General features: G+C 34.0%; 1 protein-coding gene across 2 annotated transcripts in view; it reads right to left on the reverse strand.

Annotated features, from left to right (window-relative positions):
• The window catches only part of Olfm3 (olfactomedin 3), a 212839-nt gene that overhangs the window by 167296 nt on the left and 37741 nt on the right, over positions 1-7802 (reverse strand). The window lies entirely within an intron of this gene.

Consider the following 7802-nt stretch of genomic DNA (forward strand, 5'->3'; position numbering starts at 1 on the left):
GGTGTGTAGTAGAAGTCTTCACCATACTGTCTTCATGGATATAAGAATATGGTGTGAAAATTTAACATAGCTATGACAGAAGCAGGAAGTTCTGACAAAATAAGGAACTTTAGAGCATGGAGAATAATATTTGTATTTGAAAATAAGTTGTCTATATTTATATGAATAAACATTGGTATTTTCATGTAATACTTGTATGCAATAAGTGACTGGTGAAATGTGTTACAGTTTGAATATCTTGTGTCATCCCCCAAATCACATGCTGAAGCTCTAACCCTCGATTTGGAAATGGGGCATCTGGGATACATTTAACATGAGATTGGGGTGAGGTCAACATGATGGGTCATTGCTCTCATAAGAAGAGAGACCAGAGAACTTACTCTGCACTACTTAAGAACACAGGAATGCATGTCTGAAAACCAAGAAAAGAAACCTCACTGGAACTTGACCAGGACCATATCAGGATCTCAGACTTCCAGCCTTCAGGACTGAGAGAAGTTAATTTCTATTGTTTAAGTCACCCAGTCTATGGCATTTTGTTATGTCAGCCCAAGTAGACAAAGACATTGGGGAACCTCTAGGTGTGTATATTGAGCTCTTTTCATTTCAGCTGTTTGCCATATATAATGGCTAAAATCCCCTATTTGCAGAGTGTGTAAAATATGTAAGAAATAAAATCAGAGTTCTGTTTTATAGATAAAATTTTTTTTAAAAAAAAAACAGTTTTTAGCTACTGTGTTAATAACATGACCTGTTCACTTGTCCCCAGGGAGCTATGTATGACTGTTTTCAAAATTGTTCCTTTCTGGAAGTCACTCTCCTCCCAGAGCATGGCTCTGGGACAGAATACACTGTACTGCGGGATGTGTAACTCTTTTGAATATCATGCTCAGTTTCAATGATGGAGGTGGGTAAGGCTGACCAACTTATCACCTGTTTAATTATGAAACTGTTTCATAGACAAATTATTATATAAATTCTACATATGGTCCATTTTGCATGCTAAAATTCTGAGGTTTAAGATGAAAATGTCAAATTGCTTTTCTCCTGTGGTATCTGTATCTCCATTTGGAACCCAAAGAGGAAAGAAGTGGTTGGATTAAGGCAGGATTCAGTCATCCCTAGGTTTGCCAAGTATCATTATGATGCCGCCTCAGCTGTTCTAGAATTGAGAGACAGAGATTAACCTATTTAGAAAATATAATCTCTCTTATCCAAAACCTACTACTATGGGTTATTTATTATGCAAACTATAATACTATCTCTTAATTCCTTGTACATGTAAGTCTAATGAATTATCACACCAACTGTACATCGATTCTTTATTGAACTCAGCTCTGTTGCATTATGGAAACAATTTCAAGTTTCAAATAAACTCATGATTGTCATATTTGATAACCAGTTTTCAGCACTATTTGATTTTCATGCATTGTTTTTACTACTATGGTCCATCCTCAACTCCAACAATTTTTTTCACTCTTAGTTTCCCAGAAAATACTCTCATCTGAGTGTTTTTTTTCTCACTCTTTGACCCTTAATGTTCAGTTTCTTTTGCCAAAGTCTTCTCTCTACCTGCTGAAAGTTCACAAATTTGATAATACCATTTATCTATGCTTTCTGCTTCCTTCAATGTGCTGATACCTCTCAAGTCAATATTTTCAGTCTTAAGCTCAATGCATACTTACCTCTAATTGCTTCTTTAGCACAATTCAGGTTACTCAAATGCTGAGCTACCAATTTGAATTTTCATGGTTTCCTATTGTCAGCACATCAAAAGTCTATTCCTATCCTTCTATTCTTTAACAAAAGTTAATGGCATTACCATCCACTGTCAAACTAGGCAAGCAGTCTCCCACTGAGCAACATCCCCAGCCCTGCCATCATCAGACTAAAAACTCACAGAGCTACTAATCTTTTATATTTTTCAGTTCATACCTTGCCAGTCATCAGATTCTATCAATTATGGTTCATGAGTCTTTCTCCCATCTGCACGTCTCAATTCAACGAAATCACTCTTTTTAGAAATATTTTTTCAGAATTTTCTGAGAATTTCCTTTCTTTTCTGTTACTAGTCTTCTTCCATTCTAGTCTAAACATCACGGTGCTACCATAGTAATCTTACTAAAAACAAAATCTGCTTAAAATCCTCGTTTAGCTCTTTGATTACAAGATGAAATTAAAACTCTCTAATATGCCATATAAAGCCCTTCACAATCTGGTCCTGATTTACTGAGTTAGTTCAATCTCATCCTCATCACTCACTCTGATCCTTAGAACCATTTGCCTTTAGTTCCAACTATTCTACACTTTCCTCTCAATCCTCAAACACCAGCTGTTTTAAAACACCATGCCTTTTTCTATTTTATTTACTTGATTATAATAATCTACTCCCAGAGTAGAGTTGCTTTTCTTAGGAAACATCTATTTGCCTTCAAATATTCTAACATTATTATTCCCTTTCTTACTTTTGCCAAACCTTTACCTTTTTTTGTTAATAAATCCATTGAATATAAAATATAAATTCGACTTTGAAATTTTTGACTCAGCAGGCAGTACTTTATTTATTCCATCTAGACTAAATAATATTAGTGAAAAACTCTGATAGTTTAAATGACCTTTAGTAGTTCTTCAAATGTCTATTTTGTTCATATAGTGAAAAGAATATGTGACTGCAATTGTACATTTCTCCAGATACCATTTATAAGAAATGGAGGGAAGAGAGAAGACATTTTCTTTTTTTGTTTTGTTTTGTTTTGTTTTGTTTTTTGCATGTCTTCGACTATCTTAACTCCTTGTTCACACATAATCTTTTCAGGGAATGAAATAGCTATACTTTATTCCTCTCTGGTCTTCCCTGGAGAATGAGCTCCTCTAAGACACAGACTATCCATCCTGGGACCTCTGACTAATAAAGGAAATGCTCAGATCAGATCACAAATAAGATAACTTGATGATTATCAATAAAAACTTTTTAGAGAAAAACTCAGGAATGCTAAAGTATGATATTTCTTTTAGTATCACAAAACCTCTCCTGCCATGATGCTCAAGGGCATCTCTGCCCCACTATAAACAATTGTCCATACCACATTTGGTGTTCATTGTTTATTGATAGGCTATATAAAGCCAGTCACATCACTATTAGTCTAAAGATATTTGGGGGGAGAGATATTAATAAACAAATGGTCTTAGAGACCAGTCTCATATCTTTAGAGGTTACTCTTAATGGGTGGAGCTTCTGGGATAGTTTAACCTCCCATTCTATTTCAGTTTTCTTTATCACCTAAAACTCTAAAAGTCTATTCATGTTTTACTTGGCTTTAGTTATCACCTTAATTCACTATGCTTGAAAACACTTGTGGTGCTGGTGTTTTAGATTAGGGTGGAGTGAGGGAAATGGAAAGAAACTGAAAAGCTTCAACATATTTAGAAAGAAATTGAAGGATAGAAATAAAATGGGAAGGGAGATGGTAAAGGAGAATGTTGAAAGACTGACTTTGAAGTTTCTGGTTTGCACAACTGTATGAATGATAAGATTCATGAGTAGAGAACAAATTAGCCCAAATACATGTTAGGGACTGGAAACCCATTAATTTACATTTGTGCATATTAAATTTGAGGTGTTTTGGAAACAAAAAGAGATGTCAAATAGTTCTTGTAAATATTGGCTTATAGCTCAGAGTAGGATCAGTAAGTATAACTAATTAGCTAGCCAGCTAACTAGTTAAATAGCATTTTTACATTTGGATTATTTTTTTTATAAATATTGCAAATTTATGAAACTTAACCAGTATTGGGGGTACAAAGATGGCAAAAACAGTTGCTCTTTCCAAGAGCTTACACTATTGAGACACATAGGTGCATAAACATGGAAAAGACACAGGTATTTCTTATCCAAACCATAAGTGCCCTACTAGAGATAGAAACCAAATGTCCCAAAATCATTTAGAAGGAAGCACATAATTCTTTTGAGTGGGTGAGTCTAGAATCTAAGGAAGATAAAATAAAGCAAATTATAAAATTTTCACCAGCTCTTGAAAACATATTGAAATATGTGGTTCCTAATTGAACAGAATGAGTAAATTCTCAGAGGAAGTATTCTTCAGAAAGCACTTCAGACTAGCAAATAGTCCTCTGTAAGAAAAATACTGTCAGATAAGTGAAACTTTTCTTGCATCTCTAACTTCTGGGAAGAGGAATTTTTGAAAGCACTCCCCATCAATTCTTCTCTTTCTGATAATCTCACGTTTTGGAATTCAACAAAGTCTTTCATGATAACAAAGTTATATAAGCTTCTAGACTCAATTATGTCCTTTCGTGTCTGTGCACTGTCTTTGTAAATAGTCAGTTGTGTTAGGCAGCCTGATTAAATCCGATCAAATGCACATTCTGTGTTTGGGGAGCCTTGTTGTCATAGTACATGTTTCCAGTGGGGATCCATGTACTCCAGATAATATAAAATGTGCATGTATGCATTCAAAAGAGTGGTTCCAGAATTAATTGTTGCCTGATAAAAACAAGATCATTTTCAAGTGTTGTCTCTGACTTGGGGATGGTCTCTGAGTTTCCACTCAAAATGTAGTGAGCCATATCTTTTTATTTGGTGATTTGATGGCTGAAAAATAAAAGATGTTTAAGGAACAGTTAAACTGAAAGTTCATATCATGCACTCCATCAGAGTGCCAGAGAAAAAGAAAAGAACAAAAGGCATGCAAATTATGAAACAGCAAATGCACTTCATAAAAGCTTTTCGGCAATCTGAATACAATCAAAAGTATCCTTACCTTCATAACACGTCACACAGAGGAATTCAGATTAAAAATAAATAATACTGCACAGTGTTTTGTTTAGACATAATCTAAAATCTAATTGTTAGTAATTGGCTAACAATTAGCCAATTTCAGCCAAACATGGCTAAAATCATAACATGTGTGATCTGCTATTGCACCGAGGAATGGTTACAGAAATAAAATAACAGCTAATAAGTTACACATGCTTTCTCTTTCTTCCTTGAAATTTAAGAAAATTATAGACTGTGCTACATAAATTAGTTCTCTCTGGGAAGAAGCTGAATAATTAGGAAGTGAAAGGATAACATTGTGGGTTCTTAAAAGGTTAGAGACTATTAAAATTGACAAATCACCAGTTCCAAGCATCATATATCAAGGAATGGTAGGAAGTGAGAATGGAAATTAGAGAAACTTTAGATGTTACTTTCTTCCTAAGTGTGTTTAATTCAGGAAATACCCCAGAGGATGGGGAGGATGGTAACATAATGCTTGCATTTAAGTGACAACCAGAGCAAAATGTGAGTGCACAGCAGGAAGGGATACAGCAACATCAGGACTGTGCAATGATTTATGTAGCTAAATGAATGAATCATGGAAATGCTATCACATTTAGGAGATGACATGGGCAAGTGAATGGTTCAGATGACCTATTCTGCCTCTAATTTCTGAGCTTATCATTGTCAACCCCTGAAACACTGTAACTTTAAAAATTATGGCTGGAAAAGTAAACTACATGCTTTGCTTACTAAAAAACGTTCATTCTACATATTAATTGTGTCTGCTGAATTTTTAGTTGTTTGTTTAGCTTGGACATTATTATTAAATTTCTCATTCAAAATCATTACAATTTTTGAGTGGTTATAGAATTTTTTTTTTGTACTGCATCATAAATTTTTCAGCCAATTCTCATTTCTCTGGTTCTTTTCTATACTGTGAGATGTATGTATGATTGAAGCTAGTGATACTGTGCTTTTTGCAGAAAACAGAAATCTCTACTAGTTTTCTCAAATTCATACAATTTATTAATATTAAAATCCACATTATTCTACCAACTCAGAATTCTTTTTTAAATTTTTTTTAGTTGTAGATGTATACAATACCTTTATTTATTTATTTTTTTATTTTTATGTGGTGCTGAGGATCAAACCCAGTGCCTCATGCATGCTAGGCAAGCGCTCAACCACTGAGCCACAACCCCAACCCCTTGGAATTCTTTCTGTAATGCTACATTGCAGAGTTAGACACCAGCAGAGAATAAAGGTTTGCTACATCTTTAAGGTTTAGTTCAGGACTTATAAGCTTGTCTTCATCATTGTTTAAAAATATGGCTGTGTTTGCTACTTCCAAGTAGGTGACAAGGGACAGATACATAGAAAACACAAGAAGAATTGCTTAACTAAAATGAAATGAAACCAAGAAAGCGGATTCTCAAAGAAAGTGATTTTCCTTCTTGGATAGAATAGTCATAGTTTTTTTTTAATGACTTTTAAAAAATAACATTTATTTTTAATTGAGGAATAAAAGTTTATATGGATATATATGGTATACTATACGATTTTTTCATGTATATATACATTGTGAAGAGATTAAATATAGGTAACTGACATATCCATCACCTCACATACTTACCTTTTTTTTGTAGTGAAAACATTTAAAATCTATTGAATTAGCAATTCTCAAATATATAAGACATTATTAATTATAGTCACTGTGCTGAAAGTTAATCTCCAGAACTTATTACCCCTAACTGAAATTTTGTAGCTTCTAACCAGTGTCTTTCCATGCTCCCCAAACCCTGGACCCAGTCCTAGTATTAGAATACAATTGTAGACAAAATAGTTATAAAGCATTCTTCTGAGAAGACAGCTCCAAGCGGTGTTCTGGATTCCCTAAGAATGGCACATGAAGTAAAAATACAGGCCTATCAGTTATGCTGCTTTCCTCTTCAGAATAATTTCTCTTTAAGGGAAATATAAGGCTAAACCAGATAGATAACAGATTCCACCCCAAACACAAATTTCTAGAATACTAATACTGTCTGCCTCTCATTTTTATGTACTTTTCAAAACTCTATTGAATTTGGAGACATAAACATAGAAATGCCTGGCCCAACTGATATGTACACTTCATTAAGAACTTCTACATGACAAGTACTTAGTGAAGCTTATGACATATTCACAGCAACCCTATGCAATAGGTACATAAGTATCATCATTTCTTAATGCAGAAAGTTAATCATAGAGAGGCTAATGATTTATCCAGAGTTGGGGTATGTCCTAGATTTGTTTCTACCAGATTAAATACAGAGTACATACATATTTTAAAAGAGTACATGATAGAAAGAAGGCTTAGTCTTCAATAAGAGTAACAGATGCCAAGTCGACACCTCACAAGTGACATTCCTTTCTGTTAATTCCTTGAACTTCAGAGTTTGTTAGTGACTGGACTTGATTGAACTATAGGTTTCTGATATATGTCAAGCACATGCACAAGAGATTGACATACATAATAAAATGCAAATTTGTAATTTCCCAAAGGAATAGAACCAATAGATTGGATATTTGCATTGAACTGACTCATAATTATTAGAAAAGGGGGTCAGTTCAAGAAGATGTCATTATATAATTTACTTAACAGTGTCTGTCTCCTTAAGTTTCTCTACATAGGGTACAAGTGTTTCTGTTGCAACATGATACTTGGATTCTTGAAAAACCCTGTATTCTGCAAAAATGTGTACTAAAATTACAATAAACATTGTTTATGGGAGGAATACGGATGGGAAAAACACCCCAAACTGATATATTTGTGAACCTAGAGTGCTAACAAAAACAATGATTGGTACTTGGAAATATAACTTTAATAACTTTGGAGAGATAGCTCACGATAGCCATGAAATGTGTAAAAGGGGAAAGTAATTGGGTGGAAATGCTGACTTTTGGGCCCTGGGACAATGTAGAAAGGAGCAGAATTCAGTCGTTATGGCTGTTTTTTTTTTTTTTTTTTTTTTTTTTTTTT

The sequence above is a fragment of the Marmota marmota genome, unplaced genomic scaffold (assembly GCF_001458135.2).
Source record: "Marmota marmota marmota unplaced genomic scaffold, marMar, whole genome shotgun sequence".
In the NCBI taxonomy this organism is placed as follows: Eukaryota; Metazoa; Chordata; class Mammalia; order Rodentia; family Sciuridae; genus Marmota; species Marmota marmota.